Consider the following 23,780-nt stretch of genomic DNA (forward strand, 5'->3'; position numbering starts at 1 on the left):
TTACATTTACTTACTGGTGGATTCTTGTATTTTTTGGTAACTGTAAATGCTAGGTGTTCGGAGGAACGGGGGATTACTGCAGTCTCCAGTACTGAGGATGGAGTGTTAGTATGGAGAAGTGTTTTCATTATACAGGTTGGTTCATTAATTAATTACTCAAGGAACATGTAGAATTCTACAACGAAAGTTGCTGTTAATGGACTAATGGGAAGAGGCAGGAGGTGAGGGCGATCATGCTGCCAGAACATTTCCAAGATAAAATCACCAGCCTTCTAGATACTTTTGAATCAATATTGTATATTTTGTACATGGCTTAGAGACAGTAGTAAATCCTCATTGATGTCACCGGTGGAGTTTGGAGTCCGGTAGATGGAACCCAAAAGGAACTTGCTTCCACTGAACATGAATTCCACCAAAACAAACTCTGCCTTTGTTTCGAGCAGCTCAAAGCACACACGGTTGAATTCGGGTTTCATGGCAATAAGTGATCTTACCCCTGAGGTTTTCTAAATACTGTGTATGACTGAGGTACCATTTCTATGTCATAGATTGATAAATTCAACCAGGATTCACTAACGCACACAATTGGTGGATCTATAGCAGCAAGAGTGGCCAGAACTGCCTGTTTACACTTCACATATTTCAGGCTGTGAGTACTAAATCAAAACACAGTAACTGTCCTGTCATGTGCAGCTTAATGTTATGTTAAAAATGATTCTTAGATTGAGGAGAACTACATTTCCAACATGACCATGCCTGCACCGCTGAGTTAATTTTCTACAGTAGAAATGTATTAATCATTGCACATGTTCTCTGGACTGCTGAGTAAAAAAATGTACGTGTCACGTATAGCTAATTCACATTATGTTTAGAATTACGCATGTTACACAGGCATTTGAATGAGACTTCTGAGTTTGGTCCTGGGTAAATTCCACATCTCCACTAAAAGCAACTGAACACATGACAAGGTGGGGAAATGATACGGGCGGTTTGGCAACTTTGCACCCTCCTGCAATCCTCCAAATCCCCAGACGTCGGATACCCATTCCTACGGTGGACTCACATTAATCTCACATTTACATACTACTAATAAGCACTTATTAATTTCTAAATCTGTATACAATTCTCTGTTTGTCAAGCAGTACTTTGATACTACTTTTGTAGATGTTAGTACAATTTATACCATTGAACTCGTATCACTACCGAGCTACTTGCCACTGCTTTGAACTATTTTCTAGTTATTTTGTTGTGACGAGCTGCAAATTTCAATATTCAATAATAGCATTCTTGCAAAACTAAACATTTGATTCCTTCACTTTCATGCAAAACAGCCAGACAGGAGACAGTGTTGCCAATATTCATATCCCAAAATATACTTTCCACTGGCCTGAACACTCAGGATGCACAGGCCAACCTTGCTCTGAATTAACTCCACTATTGTTTTCTTTTACTCATGTAATTTAACTGTACCAGGATGCATTCCTCAAATAGGTTGCTTACCTGTTACTCATGACCATATTTCAGTTTCATTGATTTGATAGTCCTTGGAATATTGTAATGTGTGAGTGAGTGGTGTATCATACATCGCCTGTGATTGTGCAGAAATCAGCTGCTACAAAGATTGTGAAAGGGCAACAGGAGGCCATGTTAAATGTCGGAGAGCAAAAAAGACTTGACATTTAGACACTTAAATATCTCCAAACAGCTTGGAGCAGTTTATAATGTGGTGATAGAGATGAAGAAGAATAAACACAATACAGATGATGGGATATAACACACCAGCCACTGTGCATCATTGTTGGATTTTCAGCTACTGGATTTAAAGATCAAATTTTCAAAGGTCAGAATAAATTCTGAGTATGGAAAGCAAATTGAGTATATCAGAACGTGGTTTTTCAAAGGAAAATAATCAGGCCTTGAAATATAAGAAAGATTCTAGGCAGGTTTTTGATGTTATTCTTCCACCTGAAACAACTTTAAAAATATGTACCTAATAACACCAAAATAAAAATCTATTATACCATAATATGAGTCATCATATTTAATGGCTTTGAAACTTAACAAGCCACTGAAGGTGACCATAAATATACCGATATCACAGAAAGAAGGTGTATGTGAAGTCTCTCTAATGAAGGAAATAGGGGTTTTGAAAGAATCATATACATGTACAGAGGTGAATGAAGTGCCTAATACATAGCAGGTTGATTCTCTGGACTGGTCATGTTGCAAGAATAGCCAACAGCAAAGTCACGGTCAAGCAGACACCCCAAGAACACCTATTACACTAAGGAGAAAAGAACTGGGATGGTAATTTTAATAATAATTGTACTGGCTCAGATACTGAGTGGTGCCAACTAGGCGGCCTGCTGATCACTAGATACTACAGGCTAACTTATTTTAATTTTGTGGAATTTTCTCATGAGCCATGATCAAACCAACAAGTTCGGAACACGAGCGAAGTACAGGATACAGAATTCAGGAATGATGTCGATGGATCTGTGCTCATCAAGAGTCTTCAGAGGGAGTTACTCAACATATAAATAGCAATATCCATATTGTCAAGGTTTAGGGGTGTAAAATCTAATTAAGCTAATCTGTACTTACTCCTCTTCTCCTTTTTCTTCTTTGAAACAAGGGACCAACTGACCTACTGTGTGTTCATCTACACTTATTTCATTCTTAATGTCGCTGGAAAGCTGTAAGGAACAAAAGTGCAAAACAAAGTAAGAAATGTAGAGTAAACAGAAAACTAGAGTAAAAGTTTATACATAGACATGGCATAGCTGAAAAAATAAACTGTACAGTTGCACAATACAAATATCAATTTATTCTCCCAATGTAAAAAAGAAACAAGCAAACAAGGGTCAAGTCAAAATTATATGAAGAACAGGAACAAGAAAAGGAACTCATAATAGAAGAAAGGGAACAGCACTGGAAGAGGGAGCAAAAGAAGAAAAACTTGGAGATAATAATCTGTGCAATTTTTTTCTTCCCTTCCTACAACTTCCTGTCAACTTGTTCATCCTATTATGTGCTATTAAATGACTGGTCACTTGTTTGTTTCTTTGTGTTCCCACAGATGACTCTGATTGTCAGATAGACATACATTGGAACTTCACCTGAGAAATGTCAATATATTTCCCACCATCTTGAAGTTCGTATAACAAATAATCAGTTGTTGGACTTTTCATTGACTCTAGACAATCTGAAAGCTTCATTAATATAGACTTACAACATTTACATTCAGATTTTAAAGGACTATGCTGGCCGTGTTTTCTACGGATAACAAGTACACCGCATTCCCAGAATCCCCAGAATTGACTCTGAAAAGTCAGAGATTATTATCAGACTCTGACAGCTAGTTGCTGGTCCAGTCAGGCTGTATGAGAACAAAGAAGTTGTCAATTGATAGAGGGGTAGAGTCCTTAGTCTAAAAAGCCAAGAAAATTTCTTTTGCTCACCACACACCAACTTATAAATTCCAGGCCATCAGGCTGAGCAGAGGTCGCTTGACAGGGTAATACTCATCAGAGCTGTAGAGCCACAGGTTTTGATTTGGTCTTAAAAGAACTCTGTTCAGAGAGTTTAAAACCACCTATTATATTTTCTAGACATGACCAGAAAAGCCAAACATTTTTCCTAAATTATCATTCAAGTGAAGTAGTCTACACTTGACTTGCAATGTTAGATTAGTGTTATCTCTCGGGTATTTTGAAAGAGAGAAAGCTTACAGTTCGCTTCCTCACAAGTGAACCTTCCACGGTTCAAACAAAGGTGAAAGGTTTCAATTTAGTTAAATGTCATTGATTATTTCATCAATAGAGCAATATTCAAATTAATTCATCAATCTAAACCTTGTTAATGTTAGTTGAATGATCATAACTAATGTCATATATTTTGAAACCAACGATGAGCAAAAGAGAAGAAACTCCCATTGTAGTGTGTAGCAAATGCTGCAAAAAAAATCAAGGATCCGAAGCACATGGGTAACATTTCTCTGGAAAATATCAAGGCTCAATTCTTCTCAGATGAGTCTCTTCAGGCTCAGCTGCATCTATGGATAGGCTATGAAGCACATGTAGAAATATATTGACTTTAATGTAAAATTTTATACCGGAAAGCCAACTCCATTTGTTCACAACAAAGTTTTAAACAACAATCTATATTAACTTCATGGGAAGAAACATGCTTGAAACAGGCGATTCCCCATATGTATTCATACAATACTTGCAATGGACAGGTCATATGCAGATTAAGTAGGCCACAGGTGGATGAAAACAGAAATGATGTTTAATTAGCTCTAGAAAATGAAGGCGAACTGAAATATGGGAGATGAGATGGTTGGAACATTAAGAGTGACAAAATTGCTGATGAGAAGCCATGCAATGGAATCTAATAATGTCACTGACAGCAAACGTTACTTGTATACCATCCTTACCTCAGAGCATACCTTCTCACGTCACACGCATGCAAACTGGCATAGTGAACACAGCCTCGGGTTAGCTGGCAAACTAAGTCAGTGTTGTCGCGATGTTCTTGAATCGTACAGCAAGAGTGTGTCCTCAAGGTCTTCAAAAAGCTTGCTGCGAAACTGCATAGCCTTACAGAACAGTGGCACTGTGGGTAAAAGCTTTTAACGAGGGACGCCAATAAGTGGCAGACGTGTGTCAGCCAGGTCGTCCTAATGTCAAACAATGAGAAGTGCATGTTCATGCCGTGTTAATGGACACTGGACGATGCCATATGATATGTGAGCTGGCCGGAGACACCAGGTTAGCGAATACGACTGGGCTTCATATTAGAAGGAACACCTGAGCATGAGAAAAATTTCATCAAAATAGATTCAGCGGAAATGCAGAAATGATTACGATACGATGCTGCTCGTAACCATTTGGAGTACTGTAAGTACAAAGAAGAGGCCTTCTTATGCAATATCATTACGCTGGATGAGACATGGCTGAACTGTATGAGTCACAGCCGAAATGCTGATCGAAGAAATGGCATCATTACGGGAAACCACAAAGATTGAGAGTTCGTGAGAACCTCAGCCATGTGAAAGTTATCGTTATACTCATGTATGACTGTGATGATTTTATCCTAAAGCACTATGTTCCTCGACAGCATACCGTCAATGCGTATTACCCATCATTTTCCACGACAATGCACGGCCGCGTACAGTGCAAACGAGGCGGATTTTTCGGTCGATGGGGTAGGGAATTGCCATACCGTATACTAAAATCTACGGATTTAAGCCGCTGTGAACTTGACTTGATTCACAAGATGAAGGAACCATTTTGGGGCCTTTGCTCCAGAACTGTTTCAGAGATTGGTCAGGCATTAAACTGCTCCATTCGAACTACCAACATAACAGGTGCTGCAATATATATCCTACGATGTCCACATCACTGGTAACAAGATGTACACAATGCTGGTGACTACTTTGAAGGCAGTAGATCATGTAACATTCATATCTCTTGTATGAGTTGCCACTGAATGTTTCCTACTATTAAAATTCCAACCCAATAAGTTTCTATTTACAACTTGCTTCATGGTACTCCAGCACAGATAGGTCTTGTGGCTAGGAGTGGGAAGGAAGCACACTTGGCATTAACTCATTGGCTCCGACTTACGGAACCGTTCCTTACGCCATCAATTTGGACCGAACACCGACATTCGGAACTGTTCTGTACCAACCTAGTTTTAGTTACTAGCAAGTGATAAGTATTGCGTCGCATGTAGAAGTTCAGTGAAACCTCCACACTAGTGTCCAAACGAGAAGCATAATCACTAAACGAGGTCATACCGCCTGATAGGAATGTCAGACGGAGTGCTGAAAAAATGGAGGCTGAATTCCACACCATATGTCGCACAACATGTCCAAAAAAATGTTTCAGAAAGGTTCAGATAGCTAAGGTACACCTTTAACACCTAACAAAACTTAGCAATGTCTTCCTGAACAAAATATGCTGCTAATAGGATAGGTTACCCCAAATGGCCACACATGCTTCGCAGCGACATGGCATTCTATCTATCAGATGGTCCAAGAGCTCTTGTGGTAGTCGATTCCATTCCTCAGAAAGGGAAATGCGAAAGTCTTGGAGGGTCCTTGGTGCAGGCTGACGGGATGCAATTCGCCTCCCCATGCATCCCAGGCATGTTCTAGAGTCTCCAGATCCGCAGACTTCACTGGCCAGTCCATGCGATGAATGTCTTCCTCAGCCAGAAATTCATCGACCAGAGCAGCGCGGTGTGGTGGTGCATTATCGTACATTAAGTGGAAGTCTGGACCAGCCGCACCTCTGAAGAGTCGAACATGTGGTCTCAGTACCTCATCCTTGTCTCTCCGAGTGTTAACAGTGTTCCTCGGACCACCCATGATGATGTGCAGGTCCGTACGGCCAATCAACATGATGCCACCACCACCATACAGGTCCTGTTCCTGTGGTTGTATCGGCTACCAGATTCCCTCCAGAATAATGTGTGATGGGAATCGTTCTGCAAAACTGAAACGGGATTCATCTGTGAAGAGCACATGCCTCCATTCATTCATGGTCCAGTTTCAATGTTGACGGCTCCACAGTAAACGGGCCCGTCTCTGTGCTGGAGTGAGCGGGACTCACACCGCTGGACGTCGGGCAAATAGCCCTGCTGTTCTGAGCCTCCGGTACACAGTTTACCGGGAAAAGGTAACTCCTGTGACAGCTGAAAGCTTCAGCGACAATTGTCTTGCAGATGCATTCCGACTTCATCAGGAGATTAAGGTCAGATATCGGTCTTGCTCTGGGGTAGTTACCCTTGGTCGACCTGGTACTGGCATATGACTAGCATCTCCTGTGCTTCGAAATCGTCTCCAAAGCCTGGAAATGAAACTTTATGGCAATATTCAAGGATACGGCGACTTCGGTCTGTGTCTGGCCTGCTTCCAGGCGATCGAGTATTCTACCCTGCAAAACGGGGTCCAAATGGCGTTGTTGTGCCATTATGTTGATTCGATCACCACGAGGCTACACTCCGCACACTATAACAGGGCAAACACGACTGAGGGAATATGGGGCGCAGGAACTGGCTGTGTTTACCTTGCGGTTAGGCCGCTAGTCAATGTTGGGAACACTCTTTTCCTATACAGAGCAGACAAGGTAAGGTTGGTAGGTGCATATAACAGAGATATGTTTTTAAGGTTCAACCTCTTCAATATAAATTACTACTTGTATAAGATATTATTTACAGCATTTATCTAATAATGGTAACGGTTTCGATATTTAAATGTCATCATCAGCCATAAAGTACATTAATCACAAAATTGAGGAAGGACATGATAATTAAAATTGACGTTATTATACTTAAATACATACATGGTTTTCTTAACAATAAAGGACTAAAAAGTTTTTATATGTTACCGACGTATAACAGTCTATCGAAACGCTTATTTACACTGTGTGCTGAAAAAAATAGTAAAAAGTGATAGCAATCACTTGATACACTGTTTCTGTTGATCTGTTTATGTGCTAATACTCAACACATCACGTCGTATTTACGGTTGCATTTGAATCGTTGGTGATAATTTGTCCGTCCTTTAAGACAATAATTCTCATTCAAATGTTGTCAAAGTGAAAACGTAATTTTAGTTGATAACACCTTGTTCATGCAAGAAACTTGTAGAAATATGCTTTAGTTTATCTCATTACACTCGTCTCGAAAGGCTTGTTGTGTTCGTTAAAATTAAACAATCATGTATTAGTAAAATTATAACGTAAGAAACGATTAATTGTAATTGGTTGTCCTTTCGTATTCTCTTGTGATGTAGTACAGGTGAACTAAAATTGCACAGTTCAATCAGAAGGATTTGAATCAGCCTGAAACGAAATCAATACAAAGGAATTGTAAGTACTAAAATATAATGGGCCTGGACAAGCTAAAGTGTGTGTAATGTACGGTATATGTGGCTCACGTTGGACACCGTGTTGAGAAGCTACAGTTTGTGAGAAGGTACGGACTAATAGTGACGGGTGGAGTGTAGTGAGGTAGGTTATATCAGGTGGGGAGAGGGGGATGGGGAGGAGAGTATAGGAGGGGTTTAAGGCGGGTCCTGTGAACAGTGTGGTACGGGTTTGTAACGTGATAGGGTACTGTGTATCGCGCTAAATATCGGCCGTCTATTGGGAAGTTTGAGACATATAAAGACTTTAATTAAGAATCAAAGATAATATTAGTTTTATCTGAGATTTCGTTCAGGTTCAAATGGGAGTTAAATAACTGGTTCAAGTGAATTATGCATTGCTCTGTGACGTCGAGAATAGGGCCTTTGTTTACATTCATAAGAGCCTCTACCCTCTTTTATGTTACTCAACTTATGCTTGAAATCTTGAATGTGTTGTCCGACTGCCGAGTATCTATTATGTTTTATGGCATTTACATGCTCCATGTATCTGATTTTGAAGCTCCTCCCGGTCTGTCTGATATACGAAGGCTCACAGTTTTCACGTAGGAATATGTAGACACCTGATTTTTTTTAAATGTCAGTTTTATTAATTGATCTGGTATTATATATGTTGTCCATATTTCTATTATCAGTTCGATATACGATTTTAGTGTTATGTTTCTTCAAAATATTTGTAATGCTGTAAATATATTCATTGAAAGTAAAGGCTGAATAATGATCAGGTTTACTGTTCTCTATAGTTAAAGTTGAATTTAAGCGATGTCTGTGTTTATTAATAATGCGCTCTATAAATGCGTTATCATACCCGTTATATTCAGCTATGGAGCGAATTGTCTTTTATTCTTTACATCAGTTTTCTTTATTTAGCGGTAGACTTAATGTCCGGTGTACCATACTGCTGTAGGTAGCACATTTGTGTGCTTTGGGATGGAAGGAACCTTTCTTGATGGTAGTAGCTATCTGTGTCGCTTTCCTGTAAATACTGTATTCTATAGAAGAAGGAAATCTGTTTAACGTAAGATCTAGAAAATGTATGCTTCCATTTGACTCAGATTCCAGATTGAAATTTATCTGCGGATCAACACCGTTTAAAATGTTAAGGGTGGAGCCTGCATCAGTAATGCTTTCGTCAAGGATAACGAGAGTGTCGTCCACAAACCTGGCCCAAAATTTTGTTCGCAAACTCACTATTGTTATTAATTGCCGTATGCTCTAAAGAGTCAATGTACATTTCTGCTAATATCCCTGAGGCCGTCGACCCCATAGCCAAGCCATCCTGCTGATATATGCAATTATTAAAAGGGAAGAAATTATTTTTAACTACTAGTTTCAAAATTTCCATGAAAACTTGGATCTCGAATTTACTGAGGTTACTATATTTATTTAAATTATTTTGGATAATAGGAAAAAATTTCTTACTATTGACACTCGGATACATATTTTTATGTCGTAAGAATCCTACGAGTGGAAAGGCTGTATTTCTAAGCTAACTAGTTTTTTAATTAACTGAATGGTATTTTTCTCAGACTTATGAGACAGAAAATTATAATTCCTTCGTAGCAATTTCTATGGTAAATTGTTAATTTGTACAATGGTCTCGGCCTATAATTGATGAGGCGTATAGGGACGCCGGTCTTATAGATCTTAGGTAAAGCTTTCGCACTGGCAGTTCGGGGTTCATAGTTATCAGTTTTGTCTTCTCTTGTTCTGTAAATAAAAATGATGTATTTTTAGGGTTGATTTTAGGAAACGTTGTATCTGATGATGATGATGCTTGTTGTTTAAAGAGGCCTAACATCTAAGGTCATCAGCCCATAATGGTACGAATGGACGACATCAGATGATAAGTAAGATATTAAAATGTATCCACTAACTAGAGTTTAAAACACATGGTGATGAAAAATGATTATGAGATTAAAACAATCAATGGATCTAATGAATCTAAAGAATGGAAAGTAGAGGTGATAATGGAATAAGACATTGCCTGGACATTCAGATATATACATACATGGAATTCAAGTCATGAGTTAAAATAACACATTAAAATACGCAACACAAACTAATATAGAGTCAACTGGATATGAGCACAGTCGACAAAAATACACTAAGGCAAGGACAATATTACACACGGGAAAAAAAGACCACTATTCGTCATAAAACGGATGACGTGGTCTGCGGACTGCTCGTCATCCCGTAGGATGAGGGAGATGGTAAGCGAGAGTTATAGACTACGGTGCAGACCGACCAGCTCCACGCACTCCGAAAGAATGTGTACCGCGGTAAGATGATCGCCGCATGTACACACCGGAGGGAGTTCTCCTTTCAATAGATAAGAGTGCGTCAGGATACCGTGGCCAATCCGAAGACGACAAAATACATCTGCTTCCGTCCGAGAAGTCCGAAGGGAAGTCCTCCATACCTTCGTTGTACCGTTTATCGCTCTCAGCTTATTTCGAAGAAGGAAACAGGTATCAATAGACTGTAGCGAGCTCAAGGAGTCAGTACACAGAAGAAAGTGTCGGTGCTCATCGGACTGTGCGTACCGTAGAGCTTCACAGATAGCATAGATCTCTGCTGTGTACACACTACACGTTTTCGGGAAAGCAAAAAGAAAGAGATCAGTGTCGACAACGAACGCACAACCCACTTTAGTGTCTGTTCTCGAGCCATCCGTGTTAACGAATAAATCTGGATACCGACCAACAACGGACAGAAAGAGCCTCCGATAAATCGAAGGGTCCGTGTTTTCCTTCGGGAGAGTGTGCAGATCCAGGATTATTTCAACCCGCGGTTGTATGACAAGGCAAGGAACAATCTGTGACTGCTATCCAAGTGTATTCCAACCGAGGACAAGCAGCGTACAGCCGACAGTGTCCATTGTTGTATACGCAAGGATAGCTTGGGTCGCAAGTTGCAGCATACGACAGAAGGAGCTGCTTGTTCCAAAGGCTCCCGTCGCCAAGCTAACCCGGCTGTGGTGGATGCTCTTAAGTCTCGCAAGAACGCTTGGTCATGCTGAGCCGTATGCTGCACTGCTGGATAAAATATGTGCCCGATAGGAGCAGAGTGCGCTGAGCAACACAATTAGTTCTGCTAAGAAACTTCAAGATATTAAACCTCTTGGTGCATTGCATTTTAGCTGCCGCATGTGTGGCGCCCACGATAATTTACTATCGAAAGGAGCCCAAGAAATCGGTCAGTGTCAACTACAGGAGTAGCGGAATTCCTAAATAAAGTTCAGAAGGAGGGTGAAGAGTACGTTGGCAACAAAAGTGGACAACAGAGGTCTTAGAGGTAGAAAACCGCAAGCCATGCTCGAAGGTCCACTGCTCCACTCTTGCTTGCTGTAATTGTAGTTCTGCGACTGCCATATTACGCGAGCTATAGTGCAAAGCAAACTCGTCCACATCTAGCGACGGTATTACTGCTGAACCAACAGCAGCAACAACACCGTTTGAGGCAATCCCGAACAGAGTGACAATAGGAACCGATCCGTGTGTGACTCCATTTTCCTGAACGTGGAATTGCGAATATGTCCTCCCTACTCGGACATGGAATAGACGGAGGGACAAAAAATTCGCAATAAATACCGGCAAACGACCTCGGAATCTCCATTGATGCAGGACTGAGAGGATACCATATCACCACGCGGTGCCATAGGCCCTTCCTAAGTCAAAGAAAACAGCTACCAAATGTTGTGTCAGAGAAACGCATCCTTGCTAGAGCTCTCCAGGCGTACGAAGTGGTCAGTGGTCGAGCGAGCGTATCGAAAACCACACTGGTACTCAGACAAGAGTCCTTTTCCTCCAGACACCACACAAGTCGGCGATTTACTATCCTCTCAAATAGCTTACACAGGCAATTTGTAAGAAAAATCGGTCTGTAACTTCCTGCATACTTAGGATCTTTGTCAGGCTTGAGGACAGGAATGACTATGCCCTCTCGCCACTGAGACGGAAAATTACCCTCTATCCAGATTCGGTTGAATACACGAAAAAGATATAATAGACTATCTTCACTAAGGTGTTTCAGCATCTGGTAATGGATACTGTCTGGTCCAGGAGACGTGTCCTTCCAAAGCGATAAGGTGCTGCGGAGTTCCCACTCCGTAAAGGGCAGGTGGTAGTCCTCTGGAGCTTGAGAGGTAAAACTAAGATGATGACGTTCTGCCTCCCACTTCAGAGCGAGGAGCCAGATACATCCGCGAAATGACTAGCTAGATGGTTAGCAATCGAGAGTGGTTCAGTGACGATACTGCCTGCACTGGAAATTTCCGGTACAGAAGATGATCCTTGGATACCCGAAATACGTCGAAGTTTAGTTCACACTTGAGATGATGGAGTATGTGACGTCATAGATAACACATATCTCTCCCACGAAGCTTTCTTTGGCGAATAAGAACTCGCGCCTTAGCGCAGAGATTTTTAAATGTTACCAAAATGACCAGAGTAGGCTGCCTACGATAACGTTTATGAGCACGACAGCGTTCTTTGTTAGCTGCTGCAATTCCGGCGTTCCACCAAGGACTGAGTTTTCGGCGAGGAGTCGCTGAAAACGAAGGAATGGACTCCTCAGCAGCAGCAGCAGCATAAGAATAACTTGGGTGATGTAAGTTATTTCTTCGCCGACGATGTGCCTGGTATCGTCGTTAAAGACAGCTAGTGATGTGTACTTTGGCCAATCAGCATGTTTAAGAATCCAAAGAGGAGGAGCCTCGACGGATTTTTGTTTCAACAAAGTAAGGATGATGGGAAAGTGGTCACTGTCGCAGACATCATCATGTGTATTCCACCGAAACTGCGGAACCAACGTTCGGCTGCACAGACTTATGTCTATGCGAGAATATGTGCCGTAACGTACACTAAAGTGAGTTTGTCCCCCTGTGTTCAAAATACATAAATCCAGCTCTGTTACTAATGTTTCCAGTTCTCTTCCCCGAGGGCAAGACGTCTGAGAGCCCCACATGGGGTGATGGACGTTAAGATCCCCCAACAAGAGGAAGGAAGGTGGAAGCTGATCTATAAGATCAGTGTCATCATTTATGTTAAGAGGCCGGCCTGGTGGAAAATAAACGTTACACATTGTTGCTATGACAGGCAGCGGTACCCGCATCGCAACTCCTTCCAGTCGGGTCCTTAGAGAAACCTCTTCGCTATAGGTATCAGAACGAACAAAAATATCCACGCTACCTGACACACGATGAGCATAATATCGACCTGTCCAGTATAATATGAAATTTCTCAGGACCCTGTGATGACCTGGTCTGAAATTTGTCTCCTGAATACAGACTACACCCGCCACTTACTCACCAATGAGCTGACGCAACTCAACAAGATGCCTGTCATAACCGTTACAATTCCATTGTAACAGTGCCATATAGTGGACTATAAAAGGAGTGTTAGGTTATGAGCGACAAGATGCTCGTCAACCTAAACACTATCCAAACCTACATCTGTAGATATAGATGACAGCGCGATGTCCATCCCGTCATCGAGAGACGGCGGGGTTGACGCCCAGAACTTCGACGCTTTTCGAGGGCGGGAAGTTCCCCAACGAGGGGAGTGCGTAGAGTTTGGAGCAGGAGTACCTGCTGGCGCAGACGCGTACCCTCTAGATGGAGGGCATGATTTCCCTGGTTTGAGGAGCAACAGTCGCCTTGGGCGCAGCGATCACCACGGGTAACGTTGTCGTGAGAAACGAACCTGCGAGACTCTGAGCTATCATGCTGTAGTTGAGCGTACGGGCAGGCGTATTTGTGGAATTAAACTTATGGCGCAATTCCTGGTAGGAAAGACCATCCAGGGTCTTGATCTCCTGGATCTTCTTCTCACTCAGATATGTCGGACGGTTCCGATCCGAGCAGAATGAAGACGAGAGCAGTTATTGCACTTGTACGGAGTTGTCCACTCCTCCGCGCCGTGAGCTACTCGTCCAAAAGTACCACACACAGACTGATTCGAACAACGAGATACCATATGTCCGAAACTCTGGCACTGATAGCATCGCATAGGAGGCGGGATGTACGGCCTCACATCGCAACGATAAGTTGTTACCTTGACTTTCTCTGGTAACACTGACAAATTGAAGGAGACAATTAAGGCACCAGTGGCAACGTCTTCACCGCTGACCTTGCGCGTAATGCACCGGACGTGTGTCACACCACGGTTCTTCATGTCTTCTTTCTACTCGTCGTCAGTGTTGAAAATAAGGTAACGGTGAAAGATGACTCCATGATCCAGATTCAAGGATTTATGCTCCTCGAGTTTGACGGGCCTCTCTAAAGAACCACAGAAACAAAGAAATGTCATTTGGTCCTTGTTTCAATGATGGTGAAATCCTGACATTCACCTCCCCGCGGTAGAGAGGGGGCAACGACTGCATATAAAAATAATATTTTATATTCAGGCGGCTAACGAATGAAGGGACCGATTATCACCCGGTATAAGGAGATCCCCTATACCCAGTGCCAACAGTCTCTTTGAGAGTGGATGAGCGGGTATAGGTAAGGGCACTCTACTGTCCTGGGGAAAAGAAATTGTTCCCAAAGGCGGAGGAACCAGTTTGGTCAACGGCATTAGGATGCAGAAGGCAACGGGAAACCACTGCATTAAAGATCCTGAGAGATATTCCGGTAAATCCACATGGCATGGCTGCAACGTCAAAATCGGAGCTGGCCGTGTGGATCGTCTACCTCCTTTTGGAGACGACGGCTTAAGAAGAAGAAGTTTGACGGGGAATTCGCCAAAGTGGTAGCACATAAGCAAGTGATCGGCTTGCAGGGCTGTACGAGTCTATAAAAGTAAACTACCGTTGCGCATTTTCTTGAGATCCTCAAGTTCGCCGTAGACGCCTTCCATGTGTCAACTAAAAAGGATCGATTTTACCAGCTTAAAATCATGCACATCGGATCTGGTAGCAACCGGAAACCTAGGGAAGCTGGATCCCATTCCTTCACGCTGCACATGTTCCCAGGGAGATGAACCTCTCAGGGAAGAAAAAGTTAAAGACTTCGGTAGGGGACCAATTTGGAATGGGCGACTTCATTTCGAAGCCATGCCCGAAATCATCCTTCCCGAATGCCACCCACTCCGATCAGGGGTCTCTGTAGCCGAACCAAGCTTCCAAGGCAATAACCACCTGGTCATAGCCGGTACGCCCGGGGCCCGATGTTGGACGATGCCTAAGGCAATGAGAACTAGGACTCCCTTCCTCAAGTCAACCCCAATAGCATGTGCCCCATAGCGTGTACAGGGCACTAAATATAGAGAAAAATAAATAATTAATAATAATACATCTTTCGGCTGTGTTGTCAGGCAGCTACGTACATGACGCTCCCACACGTAAGAGGCCCATCTCTGAGCAGCACGCACATATTTATTTTGAAACGAGCTACAATAAACCATCAAAAAAATAAAAAATAATGGGGGGACCATGGCCACATGACCCTTTTAGTAGCTACAAGCAGGGATTACCTGTGAATGTATTCAGCTCCTCTCATCCACAGGAGGTCCATTACATTGTACCAAACCGCAATCCATGTCCCCGACTAGGGCGCCCCTTACGACAGGCAGGGGATACCGCGGGTGTATTCTACATGTGCGTCCCCACCCTCAGGGGGTGAGGTTGTATCTGTTGGGTCGGATCTTTTTACTCACCGTGAAAGAGCTCTTCTTGAAAATGTCTTCGGTTTTTCGGTGTCATCTGTTTACTGTCGTGTTTCCTTTATCTGCCCTAGTGATAATGAAGTTCTTATCTTTAATTTTCTTTTTGAGGTTTATTACCAGTTTCCGTTCTAAAAAATGTTCTTGGTTTCTAATGTTACTAGTAGGTAATGTTCTTCTTTTCGATAAATGGATTTTGTTCAGTTTTCTCCCAATATCGAATCTTACCTCATCTTGTATGTCAGAGGGCATTTTATTAACAGGTACTTTCGACTCAGTAATCATTATGGTAATTGCATTGATTATATTCGTGTTCGGCCAATTGTGTTTCGGACGTTTTCCTAGTATCTTGTTTCCTGCTCTGTTATTACTATTTTTTACAAATTTATAACAGAAGGGTGAAATTTCTCATTTCAGTATTTAAATGGTTATGATTCTTTGTTTCCCTTTTTGTGCCTGTTTTTTTTGTCACATTAGCCTCAAGTGTGTTGAGATTTGTGTCTAATACAAGCTGTTTTTGGGCTAATATTTTTAGCTCTCTTCTTGAAATTTCTCCTTTCCTCTCAAGAAGAGAGCAGAAAATATTTTAAGTTCAACATAGTTACTAACTTAATTGGTGTTCTTTATTTATTTATTTATTTACAAATCGAAAGTTATTCTATTTCAAGTGTTTTATTAAATGACAATGAAAATGTAAAATTAGACAAAAACCAACATTTTATTCTTTTTAGACGTATATAAGGACTGAAGTTCCAATAGCAGAGCAGATTTAAAATTTCAGCATGTAGTGACTAATTTAACAGATTTATTTTTTATTTATGATTTGAAAATGTATATTTAAAATCTGTAGTAAATGACATAGTAGGTAAGTAAAGTTGAAACACAAAGAAATATTTTAACAATTTCAAGATTTATATATAATTGTCCTGCTGATAAGTATATTTGTACCAATGTACAAAGTCCAAAGATTATTGATGTTTTGGCACTACTGAAGAAGAAAGTAGTTAGCTCTCAAAATATGTATGGTAATTAAGTATAATAAAATGAGTAAAGTATTGACAAAAGCAGGAAAGTGTTCTAATGAAATTCGAATATAAGTCAATACTGAGAGAATTAATCAACATGGTGAAAATAATCAATGCTAATAACATTCTCGCCATAAAATGGAAAGACAGAAAGGATGTGCTTCTACTTTCATCTGTTGATAAGGACTTGGACTTTGATGTGAAAATTCAAAGAAAATGAGTCTGAGGAGAGGAAGTAGTGAAAAACCCATGGGTATTGGAAGATTCAACTGGAAAATTAATGCAGTATATCGTCAAGACCAAGTCCTGGCATGTTTCCCTGTAATACGATCGACTGTCATGGGTTATAAAAAGATAATGTTGCATCTATTGCATATGGCTATCTTCAATTCATACATTGTGTTCATGAAGGTTACTGGCAGGTGGCTGCATTATACAGAATTTCTCATAGCATTTGCCGAGCAATTGTTGCAGAGTGTTGCTCTCCTGCCTCCAACAACAAAAGGAAGAACGCCCAGTCAACACAGCCACCTGCGGCTTCAGGCAAATGTATGGGGAAATTTTCCAGTGCCTACTCCTCCAACAGAAAGGAAGAAACATCCTTCTAGGCCATGCAAAGTTTGCAATGGTCATCAAATAAGGTCCGAAGTGAAGTGGCTATGTGAAAAATGTGGTATTCCACTCCATCTGGAGAGCTGCTTCAAAAAATATCACACGATGATTGACTACTGAAGACTGAGAAACAGTTAATGGACAGTTAGGCATTGACCTGTGAGGTATATAGCTTTGAAAAAGATGCCACTTTTTGACCAATCCTCAGTATATAAAATTAAAACATAATTTTTGAAAATAATTAGTTTCCTGTCCCTGCAAGTTAGACTACTAGTCAGGTTCATATGGGAATAATTATAGTTCCAGAATTAAACTGGTTTAAAAGTAGGGAACCGCAGAAAACCATCTTTGGAAGAACGGATGAAGGGGAAGTGCAAGGATGTTCAATGCTTTATGGTCCTAGGAAAAGTAGAAACTGCATGCAGGAAAATCAAGGAAGCCTTTGGAGAAGGGAAAACTAGGTAAGAAAGAGTAGTGATGGGTGATAAAACAGTGCCGATAGATTGGATGTGGAGGAATATAGTCAGCAGCTTGCTGATAATCCTATGAAACTGCAGTCAAAGGATTGGGCTCATTTCGTATGTGCATCTTTCCCACTGTATCCAAGCAAATCCCCTCAACAAGAGCTCACATGAAAAAACTTACAGCAAAAAAGAAAAAGCAGAAATATGGCAGGGACATATCCAACTCCACTATCAAGGTCAAGAAGTATATGATATGGTTCCTGAAAAATAACAAGCTGTTGATGGTGATGAAATGGGAGTCCCAATTTTGAGGTCAGATTTTGAGAAGTTCTGAAAGACCTAAGAATAAACAAGGCACCAGTAACTGACAGAATTATTTAAACTTCACATTTTGTTTACCTGTGCATTGTCATTGGCAAGCATAAGTGGTGGTCGTACAAATTTTAGAGAAAAATGGAAGAGTATGTATAGGTACTTTAAGACAGAAACAGGTTCAAAGAAGGACATTCCAGGAATCATTAATGAACAAGGGGAGTGTGTATGCAAGGATCTTCAAAAGGCAGAAGTATTCAGTCAACAGTATGTAAAGATTGTTGGTTACAAGGATAATGTCCAGATAGGGGATGTGAGTAACACTAAAGAAGTATTAGAATTTATCTATCATAACAATGACATTTACAGTAAGATATAAAAGTTGAAAACTAGAAAAGCAGCTGGAATTGATAAGATTTCTGGGGATTTACTAAAGGCAATGGGTTGGGATATAGTGCCATATCTGAAATACTTATTTGATTATTGTTTGGTTGAAGGAGCTATACCTAATGAATTGAGAGTTGCTATAGTAGCCCCTGTGTATAAAGAAAAGGGTGATAGACATAAAGCTGAAAATTACACGCCAGTCAGTTTGACATGCATTATATGTAAGCTATGGGAAAGCATTCTTTCTGATTATATTAGACATGTTTGCAAAATTAATAACTGGCTTGACAGAAGGCAGTTTGTGTTTAGGAAAGGTTATTCGACTGAAGCTCAGCTTGTAGGATTTCAGCAAGATATAGCAGATATCCTGGATTCAGGAGGGCAAATGGACTGTATTGCGATTGACCTATCCAAGGCATTTGATAGGGTAGATCATGGAAGACTACTGGCAAAAATGAGTGCAATTGGACTAGAAAAAAGAGTGATTGAATGAGTGGCTATATTTCTAGAAAATAAAACACCGGGTGAATTGGCCATGCGCGTAGAGGCGCGCAGCTGTGAGCTTGCATCCGGGAGATAGTAGGTTCGAATCCCACTATCGGCAGCCCTGAACCTTAATTAAGGCCACGGCCGCTTCCTTCCAACTCCTAGGTCTTTCCTACTCCATCGTCGCCATAAGACCTATCTGTGTCGGTGCAATGTAAAGCCTCTAGCAAAAAAAAAAAGAAACAAAAAATAGAACTCAGAGGATTAGAGTAGGCGAAGTTTTATCTGACCCTGTAATAATTAAGAGGGGAATTCCTCAAGGCAGTTTTATTGGACCTTTATGTTTTCTTATATATATCAATGATATGTGTAAAGAAGTGGAATCAGAGATAAGGCTGTATGCAGATGATGTTATTCTGTACAGAGTAATAAATAAGTTACAATATTGTAAGCGGCTGCAGGGTGACCTCGACAGTGTTGTGAGATGGACGGTGGACAATGGTATGATGATAAACAGGGTTAAAATCACGTTGTGAGATTCACAAATAGGAAAAGTCCTCTCAGTTTTAATTACTGCGTTGATGGGGTGAAAGTTCCTTTTGTGGATCATTGTAAGTACCTAGGTGTTAATCTAAAAGAAAACCTTCACTGGGGTAATCACATAAATATGATTGTTAATAAAGGGTACAGATCTCTGCACATTGTTATGCGGGTATTTAGGGGTTGTAGAAAGGATGTAAAGCAAAGGTCATATACATCTCTGGTAAGACCCCCAACTAGAGTATGGTTCCAGTGTATGGAACCCTCACCAGGATTACTTGATTCAAGAACTGGAAAAAATCCAAAGAAAAGCAGCTCGATTTGCTCTGGGTGATTTCCGACAAAAGAGTAGCATTACAAAAATGTTGCAAAGTTTGGGCTGGGAAAATTTGGGAGAAAGGAGACGAGCTGCTCGATTAACTGTTATGTTCCGAGCTGTCAGAGGAGAGATGGCATGGGAGGGCATCAGTAGACGAATAAGTTTGAGTGGTGTCTTTAAAACTAGGAAAGATCACAATATGAAGATAAAGTTAGAATTCAAGACGACAAATTGGGGCAAATATTTGTTTACAGGAAGGGGAGTTAGGGATTGGAATAAGTTACCAAGGGAAATGTTCAATAATTTTCCAATTTCTTTGCGATCATTTAAGAAAAGTCTAGGAAAACAACAGATAGGGAATCTGCCACCTGGGCGACTGCCCTAAATGCAGATCAGTAGTGAGTGTAGTGTAGTGTACTGTAGTATTTTATACTTATTTGTGATCGGCTGATTATGACCAAGAATAATGCTAAAAAACTGGTAATAATTATAATTAAGTAGGAATGTAAAAATTACATTCCTTATTTAATAGTACTGAAAGGTTGAACCATCATATATCTTCTCTTAACTGAATAGTGTGTAAAATATACCTCTAAATCAATTAAATATGTGCAGTATTTGCATGTTTCACAGTGTTACATAATATCAGTTTTATATCCGTACTGGCAGTACTGAATTACACATTTACAAGACTTTATGACATCCTCCTAACCAACACAAACTTCCGGGTAATTTCACTGATAACTTCCGGCCATGCTGCCAATAGCGACACATGGACACTGCACTAATGCAGTTTATATCTTGTATTGTATATGAGGATCTAATAGAGACCTATAAAGGTATAATTCCTTTGTAGTGCACAAGCACTGACACATGTGGATAGGTGCAGTGTAATGCGACTACATGAAACACATCCTCTTCTTATTATCATGGTTGAGATCCGCAGTATGGAAGATATGACACATTTATTGTTCATTGCCTCAGTGCTTAGACATTCCTGTTATTCTATAGGTGTCAGTTAACAAATCTGCAACAGGCCACTATTATTGTTATTGTTATTATTATTATTATCATTTTTTTTAATACATCGAGTTGAGCCTCTATGGACTGCGTGGTAACAACCAACTTCATTTCAGTGTCTAGGTCTTGTTCTTGTTCCAGCTTTGACTTCCTGCCAGTATCTTCTGAGCTCAGCGACGAGTGCCTGTTTATGCTCATCAGACAAAGGTCCTTTCCGTTTTCTGGAAGTTGATGCCATTTGGAAACCTTGATAGTTGTTCACCAATCTTCTGAATGTGCTCCTGTCATGAATTTCTTGGTCTGAAATACCAATCTGCATCAGATCTTTTTCGCATTCCTGGAACCATCTTGGCCTTGTTCCTTAGATTGAATAAAATTCCATATTCTTTTTGTTATCCGATCATCAGTCATCCTCAAGAGATGACCGTAAAATAATAGCCGTCTCTTCTTAATTGATGCTGTGAGAGGTTCTGTCTTGCTGTACAAATCCTCATTTGGTCTCATTCGCCACTGTCCATCAACCCACCTATTACCTAGGATTTTTCTTAGTATCCTGCGCTCTCTTTTTTCCAGCCGGTCAGCTTGACCTTTACAACTTAAGGTCAAAGTTTCAGATGCATATAATCCCTCAGGTTTTACAACTGTGTTATAGTGTCAGAACTTGGCCCCTATACTCATAGACTTTTTATTATAGATATTCTTTGTCATTTGGTATGCCTGGTCTAACTTCCTCATCCTGACATTGATTGCTTCCTCTTCTAATCCATTCTGCTGGATGACTTCACCAAGATATCTGAAATTCTTGACTCGACCGATTTTTCCAAGATTAGTGATCATCCATTCTGGTCCATCACAGATGTTTGTCATATATTTTGTCTTTGAAATAGAAATCTGGAGTCCTACCTTTTCAGCAACTTCTGACAGCCTATTGATCTTGTTGACTGCTGAATCTATGTTGTTAGCAAAAATGGCCAGATCATCCGCAAAGGCCAGGCAGTCAACGTACACCCCTTTGTGCTTAGGACCAAGTCTGAATTGATCTTCCTTTGTTTCTTCTTGGTCTAACAACTTCCTCCACTCTCGAATGACTTTTTCCTAAACACAGTTGAAGAGGAGTGGCGATAGTCCATCTCCCTGTCTGACACCCGTTCTGACTGTAAACGGTTCTGAGATCTCACCCATAAATTTTACTTCCGACACTGTGTTGGTTAGAGTTTGTTTGATCAAATTTCTTGACGTATCGTCCACTCCAAACTCTTCCAAAATATTCATTAATGACTCGCGGTCAATGGAGTCATATGCTTTCTGAAAGTCAACAAACACAACCACGTAACTGTGTCCTCCTGTCTTCTTGTACCTTATGATGCTCTTCAGGTTAAATATCTGTTCTGGGCATGAACGGCTTTTTCTGAAGCCAGCCTCATATTCCCCAATCTGTTGGTCAAGGTGAGCTACAATTCGGTTCTGAACTGCTTTGGAGAAAATCTTATAGGGAACAGATACTAATGAGGTGCCCCTATAGTTGTTGACATTCTTTTTATCACCTTTCTTGTGCAAAGGGTGGATTAGTGCTGACAACCATTCAGTTGGTATCACCCCAGTTCTACAGATATCTTCAAAAAGCTTGACTAGTACATCTAGAGTTTCATCATTTGCCAGCTTCAGATGTTCTGCCACTATCGAATCTTCACCAGCTGCCTTATTATTCTTTAAGCTGTTTATAATCTGTTTGATCTCCTCTTTACAAGGAGGGGTTGAGTTGGGTAATTTGTGGATCGGGTCGCACACAGGGAATCTTTCTTTTGGTTCATCACAATTAAGAAGGTTTTCAAAGTACCGAGATATGATCGTACAGTTTTCTTTGTTGGTCAAGCCTAGCTTTCCATTTTCATCTCTAAAACAGAGGCTGGGGGCTTGGTACCCTCTCAAATTAGTCTTGAATGTTTGATAGAAGCCTCTGGAATTGTTTTTCCGGAAATCCTGATCGATCTGTTCTAACTGCTGTTTCTCATATAGTCGCTTGACCCTTCGGAAGGTTCTGGCTGCTTCTTTTCGAGCTTCATGGAACACATTGAAATCTTCAGATCTTCGGGTCGAGTTCCACTTTTTCCAGGCATTTGTTCTTTGGAACAGCTCTTCATCACACGCCTCATTCCACCACCTATGCTTTCTCTTCTTACCTGTCAGGATTGCAGTATTAGCTGCTTGTTGGATCTTGGAGGCGATGTTCTTCCATTCATGAGATTCAAATGTCAGTTGCTGGTGGTATTGTTCAAAGACATTTTGATTGATTTTTAACTTTCCAATGTTGTATTTATAAATTCTGTTTCTTGGTTTCAGGGCCTTATTGAGAGGAATGAAGTTAATAATTTTGATCTTGGAGAGGTAATGATCTGAATCAAACTGGGCACCTCTCTGCACTTTAACGTTCATTATTTCCTTAATCGCTCTCCTGGATATTGCTACATGATCAATCTGTTTCTCTCCACACACATTTCCTGGTGATTGCCAAGTTTTTTGTTTGCTTGGCTTGTGTTTGTAGAATGTTGACATTATCTGAAGATTGAAGGCACGACATAGATTGACAAGACTTATACCATTTCTATTAGTCATTTTGTGAGCAGGATAGTTTCCAATTGTTGACCTGAATTGTGGTTCTATTCCCAGCTGAGCATTAAAGTCACCTAATAAGATCTTGACGTTCTTAGATGGTATTTTCTCCAACTGTTCTTCAAGAAGGTCCCAAAACTGTTCGACTTTCTCAGGATTACGTCTGTTGTCCTCATTGATCGGTGCATGCACATTGATCAGTGTGTATCCTTTGTTACTGCAGCTGAGAGTTAGAATGGAAAGTCTCTCAGAGGGGCTGAAGAAGTCCACGATTGAACTAACAATCTTCTTATGAACAACAAAAGCTGTGCCAAGTAAAGGTATGTTCTTTCCTATTTTCATAGCCCTTTTGCCTTTATAAATCCTATACCCCTCAATGTCCATTATGTCTTCATCTAGGTATCT

The 23,780-nt window shown here is 40.7% G+C and overlaps 1 long non-coding RNA gene across 1 annotated transcript in view; it reads right to left on the reverse strand.

The window, feature by feature from the left end:
• Positions 1-2,640: 2,640 nt before the first annotated feature.
• The window catches only part of LOC136882277 (uncharacterized), a 33,012-nt gene continuing 11,872 nt past the window's right edge, over positions 2,641-23,780 (reverse strand). Inside the window, exon 3 of the long non-coding RNA XR_011018788.1 lies at positions 2,641-2,696. This is a non-coding gene — a long non-coding RNA (uncharacterized lncRNA). The remainder of the gene's footprint in view (positions 2,697-23,780) is intronic.

This window comes from Anabrus simplex, chromosome 10, assembly GCF_040414725.1.
Source record: "Anabrus simplex isolate iqAnaSimp1 chromosome 10, ASM4041472v1, whole genome shotgun sequence".
Taxonomy (NCBI): Eukaryota; Metazoa; Arthropoda; class Insecta; order Orthoptera; family Tettigoniidae; genus Anabrus; species Anabrus simplex.